The sequence below is a fragment of the Neodiprion pinetum genome, chromosome 5 (assembly GCF_021155775.2).
Source record: "Neodiprion pinetum isolate iyNeoPine1 chromosome 5, iyNeoPine1.2, whole genome shotgun sequence".
Classification (NCBI taxonomy): domain Eukaryota; kingdom Metazoa; phylum Arthropoda; class Insecta; order Hymenoptera; family Diprionidae; genus Neodiprion; species Neodiprion pinetum.
This window is the reverse complement of record NC_060236.1, coordinates 4,429,833-4,448,219: the sequence shown is the minus strand read 5'-3', so window position 1 is coordinate 4,448,219 and position 18,387 is coordinate 4,429,833. Positions and strand designations below refer to the sequence as shown.

Sequence of the window (18,387 nt, the reverse complement as noted above, 5' to 3'; positions counted from 1 at the left end):
TAAAAGCTTTTCGTTACCGTGTAACACGTATTACGTGCAGGTTCTCCTCCTCGCCAACTTCACCGATAAGCGTCGAATTTGAATTGAAAATTAATTTCAAACGCGTAACTGGGATTCGTCATTAAACTGCGGTGTGTTTAACCAACGCAGTTCTATATAGAGCAATGCAATGCATCCGGGTAGGTTGTTACACGTGTATGTATATACATACATATATATATATATATATATATATATACATACGATGATCACGTGCCATTTGCAGCCAGTATTGTGTGCGCACATACGCTTATTGTCTGAATCGAGATAGCGGCGACACATTGTGCCTTGAATCCCGAGCCTCTGTTCTACCCTTCGCCATTCTGCGCCACGAGAGACACGTGAGATGAGCTGACGAGAGAGAGAGAGAGAGAGAGAGAGAGAGAGAAAAGCGCGAAGCATCCCGCAAGGGCTGAAACTGTGTTGGACTATCTGCCGGCTGAATGCACTTCCGCGATTTGCCGGGACGGTTGCAAGCTCAGGGATTAATACCTGGTTGTGAGAGTGCGAGGATGCGATGAAACGAATTCGTTATGAAAGAGAAAAAGAGGGAAGAAGAAGGACGAAAAAAAAAACAAACAAAAAAACGAAAAAAAAAAAAAGAAAAAGAAACAAACAACGTTTCGTAGCGACAAAAAACGTCGACGCCGTTTTGGCAAATGCTCGTGTGCGAATCGACTGTCGAGATTTAAGGGACCGTGCTTGTGTAACGGGTCGGAAAAAATGGCTGATTTTTGCGATTTTTTCTCTACTTTTTCCTTTTTCGACGGTTAAAATACGCTAATCGGTCTGATTTTTGTTTTTTCATGGGAAATCAAAACACTCCCGAAGAACAGAGAGTTAATTTTTAAACGTTCATTTTTATTTTCTCTACAGGTTGAAAAATGACTTCCAAAAAAAAAAAAAAAAAAAAAAAAAAAAAGCGACTTCTAGCGGTATAAATCTACGATTCTGGCCGTAAATACTATGTAAAACAAAATTTTTAAACAGATCATTGATCGGTGCCAAAGCCGCTATCTTACCTATACAGGTTTTTATTTTTTTTTTTTTTTTTTTTAAAGTGTCGAATTTGGCCTATTTTTTCGACAGTTTTTCGTTTAAAAAGAAATGTGAAAATTTCGAGAGAAAAAAACGTGCGAAGAATTTCGTGTTCCAATTTGAGAGGGAACACCGTTTTGAAAAACCACGTTTCGAAAAAAACCGTTGAAAAAAAATGTTAACAAAATAAAATCAAACGTTTCAAATTTATTTTCCGTTCTTCGCGAGTGCTTTGATTTAACGTAAAAAAAAATCAGACCGATCAGCGTATTTTGACCATCGAAAAAAGAAGGAAAAAAAAACCGAAAATCAGGTATTTTTTGACTCGTCGTAACACCAGCACAGTCCGTTAATTCGAGAAAATGACTGATGATTCATTTTGTAATTTCAGTTAAGAGGGATGAAATTTTCCTCGATCTATTTACACAGCGATGTTTGCAATGAAAATAGCCGAGAGCGAGGATGAGAGGGAGTGATTTTTTCCTCTAATCGAAACGAAGGTAGGATAAAAGAATTCTTTATTTTCTAATCCAATTTGCGCAAATTATATCGCGATAATAGAATCTTGGCAGTATTCGATCCTCCGTTGAATGCCCGATAAAGGCGAGAGACCATTCTTGAATGATCTTCTCGGATTGAAACTCGAGGAAATTAATGCCGTTTACGAGGGGGGGGGGTTCAAATCCGAACCGCGTGCGTAAAGATTATACCTCGATAGATATATGCATACACTTTTCTAAAGAAGAAAGCTCCTCTCTCTTGTATTCAGGATTTAAATAATTAATAATTTAATTAATTTGGTAATTTCTGAGCTTCATAAGGCGGTGTGATAATTATACTCGTGAATCTCGCTTAACGAGGACGTAATGAATCGAAAAAGCTGCTCGCTGCGAAACATTATTATTTCCTTTTGTTAAAACGGATTAAAACCACATTGTTTATGTTTTGCCATTCCATTTGCCCCTTTTGCACAGGGTGCATAAGTAACGCGAGAGTAATGAAAAAGAGCCCAAAAAATTCTCCTCTTTCGCTCCAGGGTGAACGTAATACGCAAAAAGCAACGATTTGTCAAAAGTGGATTTTCGAATCGAGCTGTGATAAAATATTTAACCGCAAGGATATAGATATCAAAAATCAAAATCATCAGATACGAAGAAGAAATGTAGGATGTGTCGATAATATTTTATACACGTCACGAGTACAAAGTGTACAAAATGTGCGAAAGCAGATTTAGTTTAAATTCAGTAAATATTTACACCCTCGTACGAAACAATCATTCGTTTCGTTATGAATCCAATCAAATCATTCGTTGCAGAATTAAAATTAATTAATTAAAAAAGTGATGTTATTTTATCGAGTCGGATATTTTGTTTTGATTTTACAAACAATATTGACCGGATGTTGAAAGAAGAAACTATTTTCTCCGATTTGTCTCAATTTTACAAATTTGCTCGATCCTCGAAGGAACGAACGATTTTTATCACCATCGAATAATTTATCGATATCGTTCGAAATACGAGAAAAAAATATCAATATTTGGTTAGAAAAGATTTAAGTAAATTATTGCGATTGAAATGACCGAAAAAACTAATTTAGCATGTCCGTAGGTGTAAATTAATTATTCTTTTCATTGCTCCGATTATCCGTTACAGGTGCATAATATTTACACGTATTTCCATAGCGTGAAACGGAAATATCTATTGAAATTGGAAAATTGAATAATAATTCGTAATACAACCTGAACAAAAACGAACACTGTTTACAAATGTAAATTATAATAACGATAAACGTATTTTCGAGTAACGGAGCTGCGATAGCACATAATAATGTATTTGCACAAGTGTCCGAACAGACATGACAAAAACGATCATAATTTATACAAATGTTGTACTTATAAAATATGCAGAAAAAAAAAAGAAAAAAGTGTCACACGCGATATGGTAAACAATTCAATTATACTGGTTGATTAAATTAACTGTACTTCTCATCAAAAAACACGGTCAAACACCGCGTCAAGATTGATATCGTTCCTATAAATACGAACAACCAGGGCTCGTAAAAGCGATAAGAAAACATCGATACAGACTCAAAGTGCCGAGTTTTCTCTTCCACATATATAATACATTTAACATTTAAAAGTTTTTCTCATTGCCAGTGCAGTTCGGAGAAACGATAAAATATTGTACAAAAATAATAACATCGAGGATAACAATAAATCGCTAAATAAAATGTCAACCATAGAAAAATCTGTAATAGTAAGAGAAAAATGAAAAAAGGTTGAGGGATGAAAAAGGCAAAAAAAAAAAGTTCAACCGACGAGGATGGGATTCGAACCCACGCGTGCAGAGCACATTGGATTAGCAGTCCAACGCCTTAACCACTCGGCCACCTCGTCTTGTGTAACTCTGAGACAGAACGTCGATTCTTCTCCCCGTATTTCCGACGATATCATCGTTTCCCCCTGTCTAGAGAATCTTCGATCGGCCGATCGCTCGATCATTCCTCCCGTATCATCGTCAAATCGCGCGAAGCCCCGCTGCTTTTATCCCGCTCGTTTTATCATCCACTAAATAATAATACACCTATGGAAGCAAGCAAGATTACGACCCCAAAGGTAAAACCGTATAAATATTATAGGGTCGTGAATTTTTTCCTTATCTACTACGTATGTATTTATATACCATATACATATATTTTTACACATGTGTAAGCATATCGAGCGTTTCAACGAGACTCGGGTTTATATAATGTAACAATACGCAGACATACTTTAGATCAAATATTAAATGTATCACGCAGGCGGCGGTCGAGTGGATATTATTATTATTATTATTATTATTATTATTATTATTATTATTATTACTACTACTGCTATTATATTCATTGTTATTATTATACGCACACCAAGTGATAGGGAAAAATCGTTTTGTCTCTCTTTTCCATACAGTCAGCGCGATGCGAGTAACAATAAATTAACAAGTAAATGAAAAACAACCCTTGCGTGCGTATAATATAAGCAAACAACGCCGCGAAAACGTACGTATATGCATACATATATACCATATATACATACAATTTGTATAAATGCAAAGTAGGCGAAAGTAACGGTATTTTCTTGTTGTTTTCTTTCATTTTTCCGCATTTTCTTTTTTTTTTTTTTTTTTTTTTTTTAATTTTTTTTTCCCTTTCCATCAACGCAAATCCCTCTCTCGGTTTACATTACGTCCGTAAATAAATAAACCGTGGAAACAAGCCTCTCTATCTTGAAAGTGAGAAAGTCGAACCGTTTCACCCACGTATCTGACGTGTTATGATTTTTTTTATCACTGTTGTTGTTTTTATCATTGTTATTATCATTATTATTATTATCAAGTCATTATTATTTCTTATCGTCGCGTTGTTATCGCCATTATTGCACACCTATCCTTGAGTATTTGCGTGTTTTACGCGTTCTGCGAATGCGAATGCTCGCGGTACGTATCCCAGGGATATTTTCCTTCGCTCCGTGTTATACGTGTGTATATATGTACAGATATGTATAGCACACTTTGTATATTTGTATATATGTATATATAAACACACGCGTTCGTACATACGTAAAAAGCCGGCGCGTACGGTAATTATAGTAATGAACAGACTGCGATGGGTGAACATGTCGGGGGTTGAAAAATTAGGGGAGAAAGAAACGTGCGGTATAAAAGAAACCCGGCAATTTTCCCTCCGCATAGAACACATGCCGTAGATTGAGAAGCTCTGCAAGCTCGCCGAAAGCTCGAATATCGCGAATAATTAATTAATCTATCATCGAGTTTCACTGCTTAGGTATATGCACTGAGAGAAATTTGTTAGTTCCGGTTACCGCTCGGTCCTTGACTATTTTCATTTTTTAACCATAATCGAAAAATATAGTTCCAGGTAGAAAATGAAAATTAGTTTTCTAGCCGTTACCGGAAAGTCTAGCATCCGTTGCTATTCTTTCTCATCACGATCACTGTTGCTATATTTTCTTGCAAAAATAAATTGACGTTAAAGCCTTGTTTGACTAAAAAAGTAGAGTAAACCTCGCAAACTGATTCTGCGTTGCAATTAGCAAAAAAGGATCGACGATAGCGCAAAATGTTTACGCCTACCTCGTTTTTCCTAATTCCAACGATATTCGAACAGTTGTTTCAACGATACCCGTTTCAATAAATTTTTCTAGTTACTATGACGAATGAAATTTCTCTCAGGGTACATCTAAATATATAATACTCGTGTAAATAAGCGACCGACAAGCCCGCAAAACACACCCTCTTTGGTGTACGTACCTGTGTCTTTTGAATTTACTCGTATTATCAAGTACAATACTAACAATAAAACAAAAAAGCATCGAATGTTCGGTCTGAAATTTATTACCAGAGAAAATATTTTCCGCTATCATTAAAATCGCGGATGTTTGATATTAGTTATATTTATTGCCACGATTAAAGGTGCGGAAAAACAGCAACGCTGCTAACTCACGCTAACTAGATTCAAGAAAGAAGGTGAAGAAGAAGAAGAAGAAGAACAAGTTGGTGTACGTCTACGTATATATATGTATATATAATGTTCGGTGTGGGAAGAAAAGTTTCGAAGCTTGTTATAATGCCTGAATTTTCCGGTTAACCTAGAGACATGTACGCGTAACGAACCACCCATACACCCGCACACCCACACACGCACACACATCCAGAATACATGAAACTCAAGCGAACAGCAGCTGCTTTCTGGGTGAAAGGTTTGTTACATTGCGTCTTATTATATTCCTATACATTATACCTCGGGTTCCTTGACGTGCTTCACGCTTATAATGTATGAAAATTAAGCGGCAAGATACCGAGTTTTCCCTCACCTGCAGAATCGAGATAACGGCACGGGGCGCACGAGAGGCGTGACGACGAAGAAACGGAAGGATGAGAAAAAGAAAAAAAGAAAAGAAAAAAAAATCATTCATTTGCCTAATTAGAATTTCGAAGAAATAATAAAGAGTGGAAAATGAGAAAGGGGAGACTCGCCCGGAAAATAATTCCGGGACAGTTATTACGCTTTGATTGTCAAACCAGACGCGCGGGTTTAATTAGAGATAAAATCGTTTCTTTTGTCGAGTTGGTGAAGAGAGAAAAAAAATAAAAGAAAAGAAAAAATTCATCGCGTTGAGAATAGATTACAAATTTTTGTTTCCAACGACAGCGTTACAAGGGGAAGAAATTTTGGGCGTGTAGGTAATTGAGAAAAAAAAAAAAACAATCAACCGTATTTACAAAACGTTTTCCAATTCGCGTTGTTTGTATACGTATGCGTAAAAAAAAGTTTTGATTATAAAAAAAAAAAAAAAAAAAAAAAGACAAAACACGTACCTAGACTTCTTCGTTTGAACGTTTTTTTTTTTTTCTTCTTCTTTTTTCGCATCTGTCCGTCCGGACGATCCGGTCAAATTATCCTCGAAAATTGGTAATTTAAACAAGTAATTATTTTTGTTGCCAAGAGAGAACACAGCCCTGAACTATACAAGCGAGGGGTTTAAAACCAACACCCCGGACTAAACAGGCAACTAATTTCCCTCTGCGTTGCTGCAGAGTCGTAGTGAAAGGGTTAAACGTGTAGGTCTAAGGGTTGACGGCAGGTACAATATGGCTGATATACATCCTACACGGTCGAGATAATATACGGTTTCGACTGTAAACGGGGACGTTACGTATCACGACGTTATACACGGATAAAATGACACCCGTTGTGACGTCAAGCGATACGTATGCGAGGGTTATGGTGGTCTAAAGAGAAGCTTGCCTGCGGAGTTCCCCTTTCATCAGAAAATGGCCGACTTAGGATTAAGGACGAATTTGTCCCGCGTTATCGCGTTCCTGTCTTTGACTCTTAACGCTGCGTATCGGGGTCCAAACGACCCCGTGGCGTCTTTGCTTTGAATTCGATATGAAAAAGATGAAAAATAATCTGATTTTATTCAAGATAAGTAATTATGCGTCGTAAAAATCGTTGATCCATCCTTTTTCCAAATATTTAGGTCAACTCGATCAAATAAATACCTTTTTCCCATCGCAAGGTTTCATCGGCTGAAATTATTGAAAATCCGGCAAGTCGTAATTCCATTTTATTTTTCAAACAAAGTCAACTCATCTGCCTCGAAGTACAACAGTTAGATTATCCTAGAATTTTTTTACTTCGTTATCTCAGTTTTTACTTTCGTTCTCCGATGACCCCGGTTTAACACAGCGATGTTACAACAACGCAGTAAGTTGCGCAGCTTGAAGGTTAATCCAGCCGACGAAAGGTTCACGGTACGAAGAAAAATGGAACTCGAACCATGAATTCGAGAGTTAAATGTCGCCCGTGGATCTTTTTTTAACACGCGTAGCGGGCGTTGTTGCAAACAAGTTACTTCATCTTGTATAATAATTTTCCGATTAACGGCAAGATATTTCTGAAAATTTCAATCCTACCTCGAGGATTAACAATCTGAAAATCCATACGCACAATTCCTGTTATACAAAGTTCACCTACTCTGCGTAAGCTGCCGGCAAGTTTCCATGTAATAAATTCATTACACGTACACACGCCGCATATATATATATATATATTATATTATATATAAACACATGTATATACAGCTACATCTTAAACTTCTAATAATGAGCTTTAATTCAAAGTAAGTTTCGTCAAGGATTTGACTGGGCGTGACTGTCATTTAAACCCTCCGTAAAATAGCGTCCCTCGTCCTTTACAGACGCCGCGACCGGGGGGATTAAATTGAAATTATTTCACGCTCTCAACGTCTCCGGGTTTTAAACTGTATTATTATAAAAGTCTTTCTTTCCTCTCTGTGCCGCAGTAAGGTTTAATTTATCTTCCAGAACGAAGCCCCGTCTTTGCCGGAAATAAAAATGTCTTTCACTTCTCGCTGCAGTGCCGTGAAGAACCTTGACTTTTTTCAATCATCGATGTTCGTTATTAAATTACTATTATATTCTCATTACTGTTATTCATAGTAATATTATTACTATTATTATTATTATTATTATTATTATGCCTATATCCCCGAAGTCGTTTTTCAATTTATCCTTCAATTAATTCCTTCGTTTTGGGATTCCTCTAATTTTTCGTAGTTTTCTTTTATTTATTTATTTTTTTTTTTTTGGGTCTCTCTCTCTCTTCCCCCATTTTAAACCCTTTTTCAAAGTTGTCTTTTATTTCGACGTTTACAAACAGAACCGTTGTTTGATTATTACACCGGGCCTCGTACACTTCGAAAAATAATACGAGGGAAAGAGTTTGATAAAAATGTTGATAGTTCGAAAAGAGTGTCGTTCTTCTTACTTTTACCATGAATTCGCGATTGTATGATAAATTTTTACAACGAACTGTAATTCGCGTCTTTCAATCGCGTATAAACTTCGCCGAGTATATTCGTCGAACTCCGAGCGAAATGGATGAATATAAGAAACTTGCGCATTTTCATATCCTCGAGAATGACTGACACAGAAACGTGACAGAATTTTTATACCTTAAACGTTTTTCACGGTACAAGTATATACATATGTATACTCAGAAAAATATCATTTGTTACAGTAACTAGAAAAATTCAGTAAAACAGGCATCGTTTAAAAAAACTTGGTGATTTCAATGGAAAATCAGTTTGTTCGGTTTACTCTACTTTTTTAGTTAAACAAGGCTTTAACGTCAATTTATTCTTGCAAGAAAATCTAGCAACAGTGATCGTAATGAGAAAGAATAGCAACGGATACCAGACTTTCCGGTAACAGCTATAAAACTAGTTTTCATTTTCTACCTGGAACTATATTTTTCGATTGTGATGAAAAATGAAAATAGTCAAGGACTGAGCTCTAAATGGAACTAAAAATTTCTCTCAGTGTACACATACGTTGCGTACATCGATTGTGCACAGTAACGTGAAACAGATTCGAGAAGAAGTATCTCCTCTGTGCGAAAAGGCAATTTTCGCAACGAGAGAAAAAGCGAATGAGAAGAAGAGAGAAAAAAACAAAAAAAAAAACGAATAAATAAAAATAGGAAAAACTATCGTTCCTTCTTCGTCAAAAAAAAAAAAATACCCCTTTCCCTCCGCATCGTCACTCGTGCCGGTATAGAGGTAGGATAGGTAGGTACTCGAGTTTCCACCATCCACTCTCGTGCGTTCATGTTTTTTATTTCACGTTTCGCTCTTCTTTCCTGCCCCCTGCACGTAATACCCGCGAGACAAGTAGGGGCAGATACATGCCTGCCTGACTATTGCACGCGGCGTATATAGTCGAGTGTTTTCAAGAGAAGACGATGAGCGAGAACCTGCCTTGCACACGCAGGCTGCACGATATGTGCGAGCGATTTTTTGCATATTTTATTTTTTATTTTTTATTTTTTTTTTTTTACCGCCGTCGCTTCGTCAAGTCGAAGGGAGGAACGGAGGAAAGACCGTCTCGATGTTGCGCTGCAAGGACAAGGGCAACGAGACAAAGACTTCGAAGATCTCGCTGCGAGAATACGTGCCGAACAATAGAGGGTGCAGATAACTTGGGAAACTTGAATCCCTTGCAGCGAGAGGGAGAAATTTTGTCGATGAAATGTTTTTATCCCGTGTCATGCTCACTTGGCACACACTGGGGGCGCGGTTGAAGTTACGAATTTAAAAAGTTTCGAAAGCGCCTGATTCCCAATTATTTTGTGGCGAAACTTGAAGCAGAGAAATCGAAATTTGAAGAAACGACAAAGTTTTCAATGGTAGGAAATCAAAATCAAAAATACAAAACAAAGAAAGACCAAAGTGTTGAAATATCACTGAATAAGAAATTCACAGAATTGAAAATCTTCGATTATTCGGAGTTTCGATATTTTGGATTTTAAAGTTTTCTCATTTACGCATTTTCGGAACTTTGAGCATCGTGTTTCTCACTATTCGAGACTTTGATATTTCGTCAAAGTTTGATTTTTATACTCCTAGTTTCACACTCAAAAATTCGGAATTTGTCGCTTTTCGAACTTTTCATATTCGGACACTGAGAAAAATTTCATTTGTTGCGGTAAGTAGAAGAATTCAGTAAAACAGGTATCGTTAAAAAAACTGTTTGAATATCGTTGGAATTAGGAAAAACGAGGTACGTCTAACCATTTTGCGCTGTCGTCGATCCTTTTTTGGTTATTGCAACGCTGAATCAGTTTCTGAGGTTTACTCTAATTTTTTAGTTAAACAAGGCTTTAACGTCAATTTATTCTTGCAAGAAAATCTAGCAACAGTGATCGTAATGAGAAAGAATAACAACGGATACTAGACTTTCCGGTGACAGCCGGAAAACTAATTTTCATTTTGTACCGAGAACTATATCTTTCGATTGTGGTAAAAAATGAATATAGTCAAGGACCGAGCGGTAAACGAAACTAACAAATTTCAGTGGAGTTTCAACCCCGTCCGCACAGACTACCTTCAAGAAGAAAAACCGTCATTATTACAAGCTATTCGCGGGCGAAATTCACGCACAATTGTAGAAAAATGTACAGACATAATTTATTGCGACGACTAATTACCGCGAGTGGAATATAAATGAAGCAAGTTGTAAATTTCTCTTTTTTTTTTTTTTTTTCATCTTTCAGTCTCTTTGTCTTCTCAATTCCTCCAGACGAAGACCGATCATTTGCTCTCCTTACAATTACAAATTACGAGCCAGATGCCAAGGCGAGAGCTTTTCTGTCTCCTCTTAGCTCGGCTCTCGTCGCCGTACGGACGTTAGCTTTTAGTGCCCTGCTGCAAGATTACGGTTAGTCTCTAAAGGTCACGAAAACGACGCCACTTAAGCATCCCGACGCCGTCCCTTCTTCTCCTTATTTCTCCATCCTTCCGTCTTTCTTCTTCGTAAGAAGAAAGAAAGAAAAAAAAATAGAGAGAAGGCGAGAGAAATAGAGGACACGTGTTATTCGTCAATTTTATTTCATACAGTTTCTCTTTCACCAGTGAAGCACGATAAACTGCAATCGTAAAATAATGTGATATCGCGTGGTTAATTTAATTTTCATTCGAAACGCGAAATGACTCGCACGTTGAAATTAAAGCGGTTTCAAGCACGATTTCACACCTCGTATCGTATCAAAGTGCAGTCATTAATTTTGGGCATAATTGTCAGGCATCGTCGAACGAAACAAGAAACGGGAAATTTTCACAAAACACTTTTGCAATGCTGTCGATTTTTTGTAAACCTTTAATTATCCGTGCAGCTGGACTTGCAATATTTACAATCATCATTACCTATCAACTACGAGTAATTAACTTCCCTCCACGGTACGAAATTATGTTTCACTTTACACGGGGCTAGAGGTGTGTATAAATTGTCCAAGCAGCCGGTGTTAATAAACTAAAGTTCAATTAGTCGGTTGCAAGTTTAGAAATTAAAATCGAACGAATTAATTGAAAATCTAATTGCTTCGTCAAGATTACATGCCTGAGTAATTTTTTTGTCAACAAATTTCTTTCCCACCAACTTTCACTTAAATACAATACGCTTTCGTTTGCTGTACTTTATATTCAGTAGTACAGTATAAAGTGTCCGTAGCAATGATCCGATTTATTTTTCTATAAAAAGCAATTTCCTCCGTCCTTTATTTCCCGCGAGCTAATGGCAATTCCCTGCCATTCTCCATCGGCACGTTGTTGGTTATATACGCTTAAGCTTGACTTAAAGAAGAATTATAGCCGGGCCGTGATTGCGAGAAGAATAAAGGAGAAGAGAGAGAGAGAGAGTGAGAGAGAGAGTGAAAGGAGGGGGACGAAAAGGGGGCGATGAGTTGTTTCCGATTGGTTATGGAAATTTTTTCGGCTCCATCCGCCCTCCCCTCCCCCCCCCCTTCTTTTTTTTCTTTTTTTCTTTCTCACCTCACCCTGAAACTCGGTTCGGGGAAACTTGTAACGACAGCTTACGAATGTCAAATCGATTTATTGTCGTTGTAAAATTTTTTACATTCTTTCATTTCTTCTCTTCTGTTTTATAATGGGTACGTAATGTATAACCGAGACGTGTATCCGAGGAACGATCGGCGAGAAAATTTGAAACGATAAAACATCGCCCCGAGATTTACAAATTTGCTTTCCGACCCTCTGTCGTCGTCGTTTGATCATTACGGACCGGAAGTTAATATCCCACATCAATACAGGATTTTTCTTAAAGCCTGCCGCCCTTGGTGTTTTAGAATAGCATGAATATAAATTATGTTCTTCACCAAAACCTACATCGCCGATATGATTAATGATAACGGATACTTGACTCGGCGAAATCATATTGTCAATTATCTCTCATTATAAACACAAACGTTCAATTTCTTATCTGAAATTTCACTTTCCTCCTCCAAGACTCTTTGGAAATTAAATCAGCAATATTTTTTAAACAACGTTCCGTATTCGAAGGATTTGGCGCATGTGAATAAAGTTTAAAAAAAAAAAAAAAATCAATAAAAACAACAAAAATTAAAATTAGGCATAAATGAATAAGTTGATAAAACGTTGAATTAACAAAACGTCAATGGTCGTTTATAATTTTCATCAAAAATTTTCCGTTCCTTTCCTTAATACAAAGGCGCCGCGAATATAAATAAGTCAAGCGTAGGATATTTGTAAGATGAAAAGAAAAGAGAGAGAATGAAAAAAAAAAAAAAAAAACACCAGTCCTCCCTTCTTCCCCATCGTGTCCCCGAGATTATACTTGAACGTGAGAAGAAATAAGTGAAAAGAAAATTAACGAGTCGATCGAGGGACGTGCCTTACGTGTGATACAAAGATTATTTTCCCGTATATTAAGCGAAGATTCTTTTACATTATTTATTATTTTTTTTTTTTTCTCTTTATTTCGCCAATAAAACGCCCTATATACATATATATATACATATATATATATACATACATGTAATATACGCAGATACTGCTCCAGGATATATCGTTATCATGATTAGTTATACAAAACAGGGGCATGGGGGGAGCACGAACAAAAACAAAAGTCGAGGTGGGAAAAAAAAATGTTGTTTCTTTTCTTTTTTTTTTTTTTTTTTTTTTAATTTATTTATTTTTTTTAAATCCCATTCCTCCGGGCAACGAAAAGAAAAAGAAGAAAAAAAAACAAAAAAACTCATCATTCTTTTCCCCGGCATAAATCTGTGAGAGACGTGGGAGGAGGGGGGGATGGGGAGAAATAATAAATCAAAGCGAATATTTTCCCCGTATACAGACACCGGGTCTTATCTAATATGTGTGTGTGTGTGTGTGTGTGTGCGGATGTAGATATATGTATACGTATGTGAGGGGGCGTCGAGGGGAAGGGTGGCGGCACCCATCGATCCGCGATGCCCGGAATATTGGCCGAAAGACAAGCGCCCGGTATCGTGGTCGATTAGAGGGTGCAGAGGGGACGAAGAAACGAAGATAATTGACGCGTCTATTGAAAGATATGGACGAGGATTGACGCCGGGTGGGGGGGGGCTAAAACCGAAGGGGGAAAGGCGAGCGTAACCGTCATGCACGCGCATTGGAATGCCAAATGGAGTCAAGTGGAAGAGGCTCCAGACTGGCGCGCTTTGCTCGCCGCGAACAATCTTTTTTTCCTCCCCGTGAACACACACACGGCTCCACGTTCCGTTTACATCGTCTGGTTCCACGATCGCTTTCTCTGACATCGTGCCTACACGCACGCACGCATGTGTACGTACGTACTTATCTCTACGGTTCTCGGATCCTTGCGCAGCCACCGAACTGTTTCTTTCTCCTAGCTCTAATTCTCCTCGGTCCCCATACGCTCAAGTTATTAAGAGCCGGAGAATTGTGATGAAATTCATTAACGGTAGGTACGACCTTTCAACAAACCCGTATAAATACCCGTCGGGCAATGCCCTCGAGAACGCGAGCAGGGACCGGAAGAATCATTCTGGATGGTCGGCCAAAGCCCGCAGCCCTTTTTGCCGATCGCACGAATCGGTGTTTATCAGACTCTTGTACGGTTCCCGAAACGCGAAGGGCGGACGATCGAGTTCAAAGTAAGTGAGAAAAGATAACAAGCGGCCTTAGGCTGTCCTCGAACTTTTAAGGTCTCACGCTACGGGTTACAAATTCACCGGAAAAATTTAATATTTATATCCAATTCGAATTTCAAACTAGAAATTCAGACTCGTGATTAACGGTTTTAAAGCCCTCGGATATCGTATTACGTGGAAATACGACTATTTCTTTTACTTTGAACCATTGATTTTCATCGAAATCCAATGTGTTTAATTTTTTTTTTTAGCTCTTCGGATACGCTAAATTCAAATTTCACAAATCTGACCTTAGATTCGTGATCGGCGATGCAAAAAACCTCACGGCACCAATTTTCACTCAAATCCATTCGACCCTTCTTAAGATATCATTTTTATTTGATCTTTTGAAATTTCGTTATTTAAATAATTGAAAAAGTACCGAACCGATCAAAGCCGAAATCTAATCAGTTCTGAGTTTGATGACCAGTTATTGAAATCCGGACAAAATAAATCGATCACATACATACATCCGTAAATATTCGCAGACATCGATCGTATCAAAAATGGTCGGAGGTGATTCTGTAAATCTCAAAACGTCAACATCCAGTGTAAAAGTCAACTTTTCATTCTCGGCGTGATCGCGATAATTTCCTTTTTACTCTGAGAACGGAGAAACGAGAAATTAAAAAAGCAACACGTGTCTCACGGTAAACGTTGCCGAATTCTGCAAGAATATCCGATCAAACAAGCCATACAAAAAAAAAAATAAATAAATAAATAAATCAAATAAAATAATAAAAATCCTATATAACAAAGAAATTACGATGATACTCAAAAGCTTTTGTACAATTTCAACTGACCGCAGCGATTTTAACGAAGCTTCAGCATATTACAGCGAGAAAATTTAATCCCATCGATGCGGGAAGAAAGAATGACAATGTAATACTTGTAATACCGTTTGCGAAGCAAGGCACGCTTTTTTCGGGATGATAAATCTAGACGTCTATCCTCTCGGGGATTTCGGGTAACGAGATTATCGTGGTCAGTGGCCGTGGAAGCGTTGAACGCAGAGCGACGTTGCGTGTCCACGGAAAATCCCCCTTCGATATATGAATACACGACATACGTACGTACGTACGTATAATAGCCGAGCGAACAACAATTGGTACAAACGTTTCGCATGGTGCAGGCCGAAGGGATGAAAAAAGGGGGGGATGAAAAAAGGGGCGTTAATATTCCCCCGGTTCTACACGCGCGCGGTTAATTTTCCGTCGCACGACTCCGAACTACATTTTACATAGTTTCCACATTTTTTGGTCAATTGCTGGGCGAAGATGAAGCCCAACCGATTGGATCTATGTAGCGTTATTTACTGGTTTATCATCATCATCATTATCATCATCATCGTTATTATTATTATCGTACACCCGACACGCGCCGCTTTAACTCTTGAAGTATCATAAACGAAGAATCGAAGCCGTACGGGAAAAGAGGAAAAACGAAGTAAATTCTATATCTCGTTACGTACCGTTGACTGGATTTCGTCTGTAACTAACGAGTTTCATCAATGCGGATCGATACAAACGGGGTTTGAGATTCTGTGATAAATTTTGGGACATCTTCAAATCCCACCTAAAAGCTTTCAAATTCACCGTTCGATATTTCCCTTTCCAGAAGATGTGTATTTTCCCAACGAATACGTGAGATTCCCTTCCACCTTTTATCCTTACAGGCTTCGGAATATCCACGATATAATGAAACAGCGTTCAAGGGACAAATCTGTGGATTAGTCGGGTGTGTTTCGGGAAAAGATAATTAGCGATTTTCTACCGTGACACTCCTTAAAAATTTTGTCAAAAGATGATCGTTCCACGTTATGTGGAAGATTGCGTTCGATTGATTTTTCACTTGTTCTCAATTTTTTATTTATTTTTTTTTTTTCAATTTATGAAGAAACACGTTCTAGCACTTAAATTATTATTTCTTTCCAGGCGTTTATATTCAACCCAATGATCACGATCCATAACACGATATATCAATCGAGAAACTTATTTTCCTAAATTAAAAGTTCATAGTAAATTATAACTATTTTACGAGATTAAATTAATATTGAAGAAAGTCTTCCTCGTGACGTAAATTGACATTATGTTTGACGTTGGCAATAAAAGAAAAATTTTATTCGCAACACTTCGTCAGAATCTTTCTTTCGATCTGAAAAAACTTTTTTCGGAAAAGTAGTAAATTACGTTTATCCGAAACACTCTAACGAGATGTACAAGAGACGAGCGGTACTAAAAAAAAAAAGACGCAATTTCCCGTGAGGATACCAAGTTTCGGAACACAAAAAATAGCGAGTGGAAAAAAAATTTCTGATGAAAAAAACTCCGAGTCCCCGATCCATTTCAATCGTTCGACACGCCCGGTAGCTGTGCAAAACAATTTTTCAAGTACAACCGTGAACCGAGTATCGCTAAATCCCCCTCATGCACGCCGATCAAACGACAAAACTAATTAATGGATTCTGTCAATCATTTTCACGCTTGTATGGGGGGGGGAAAAAAAAAAAAAGTGTAGCCTACCGGGTTACACCCTGATCGAAGGATTATTCCGCAAATTCAGAACGACCACCACTGCAAGCTCCGGACAGAATTTCGTTGATGGTTAGCATTGATCGGCAGCTTGTTTAAAGATAAACGAGCAATGGAACGGACGGCTAATACCTGCAGGATCAACGGCACCGGTCTGATTTGGTAAAAAGCTTTAGCTCCTTCTCCTCTTCTCCTCATTCTTCTTCTTCTTCCTCTTCCTCGTCTCCTTGTTCTTCTTTACCTTCGTCCCAGTCAATCTCGAGTCTTCGAGATCCTCTCTCGGTACCAAAATATCGGCCGTTCTCGATCGACGCGGGATGAGTGTACGTTGTTAAGGTAATGCCGCGGATCAGCCGATCAATCACGAAAACACTTCGCGGGACTTCTTAGCGCCGTTACAAAAGGGAGTCCTGCACCTGATCGCGGGGTTCAGCTCCGCAGGATCCCTCGAGGATATTCTTAGCTGCCTTGGACGACACCGTTCGCTCACTCAAAAAGGTTGTGATGACCTCCTGGGCCTCTTCGAGGCAAACATCACACCCCGGTTGAGTGAGTCCACGTTGTCGCCATTCGACTTTTCCGTGCTCCGCGGTGCAAGCTCACATATATTCGCTTCAAAGACTTACCCAATAGAGGAAAATATCATGCTCTGCATCGAGGTGAAATTTTTTCACGGTATAGGAGAATGTTCTTACCTGAAATCAAAGAAGAAAGAAAAAAACGTTGTTAGCTTATTGGTTTCTCCTCTAATTGAACGACTTCATCGTGAGTCTAAAGTCAAAATTTTACAATAAAAGGAATATATTCACGCATAATTGGATTGAAACAAGGTCGATACCATTTTTCGAATCAAATCTACAGTAATTGCGACAAGATTGACAAATCCGATAACAAGAGTTACGATACGCTTAGACAGATCCACCGCAATTACTGTGGATCTGATTACGAAAGAAAGTGTTATTCGAAACGGTTTCATTTAAAATGTAAACGACGTTTTGCATTTAACATGGTAAATGTTCTTGAAGGAACCATTTTTACATTCATCCATTACGTTTCTTAACGAATTTGCCATGTTTCATGTTACATGGATCTATCGAAGCATTTTGCCCGTTAGCGGCACCATCAACCGTTCGGAAGATAATTTCTGGGTACCATGTGGTACCCATAGCGGCGGGAAGCCTAATATTTCGTGTTTAAATTAACGAAAATTAATATAGTAAAGCGTGATGCGACGTAGAGTCTGCACACGATATTACGGGTACGCGCGCCACTCCCAGCTCAAAGGATCATCCATGAACGAGTATGTGCTTTGATGAGCTTTTACGCTCGTGTAGTGTGCATGTACCTACATCCATGAAGAGCGAGAGAGAGAGAGAGAGAGAGAGAGAGAGAGAGAGAGAGAGTTAGGTTGGGTATTACCAGTGTAGTTGGAAGCGAGTGTAAGAGCTCTCAGGGTGGGCAGGTATGTATGTACGTACATGGAAGCTGAAATAGGTGGCGAACGTACGTGTACTTGACGGTACGTTGCAGGTACACAATTTCCGGGAGTCGCAGCAGACGGGAATTTAGTTGAAAAAAACAGAAAGACGGATATACAAGCCGGCAGAAAAAGGAGGTAGACGAAGCCCGGAGTCGGACACAAAGGTTTCTTTTACCCCCAAAGAAGATGGAAGCCCGCGTTTTTCCAACC

General features: G+C 38.3%; 1 protein-coding gene, 1 long non-coding RNA gene and 1 other non-coding gene across 3 annotated transcripts in view; 1 reads left to right on the top strand and 2 right to left on the bottom strand.

The window, feature by feature from the left end:
• The window catches only part of LOC124218702 (matrix metalloproteinase-2-like), a 164,057-nt gene that overhangs the window by 41,915 nt on the left and 103,755 nt on the right, over nt 1-18,387 (bottom strand). The gene's annotated exons all lie outside the window — the stretch shown is intronic.
• The window catches only part of LOC124218705 (uncharacterized), a 35,184-nt gene that overhangs the window by 2,203 nt on the left and 14,594 nt on the right, over nt 1-18,387 (top strand). Inside the window, exon 2 of the long non-coding RNA XR_006883153.2 lies at nt 1,469-1,577. This is a non-coding gene — a long non-coding RNA (uncharacterized lncRNA). The remainder of the gene's footprint in view (nt 1-1,468; nt 1,578-18,387) is intronic.
• Nucleotides 3,391-3,472, bottom strand: TRNAS-GCU (transfer RNA serine (anticodon GCU)). The gene has a single exon. It is a non-coding gene; the product is annotated as a tRNA-Ser (tRNA).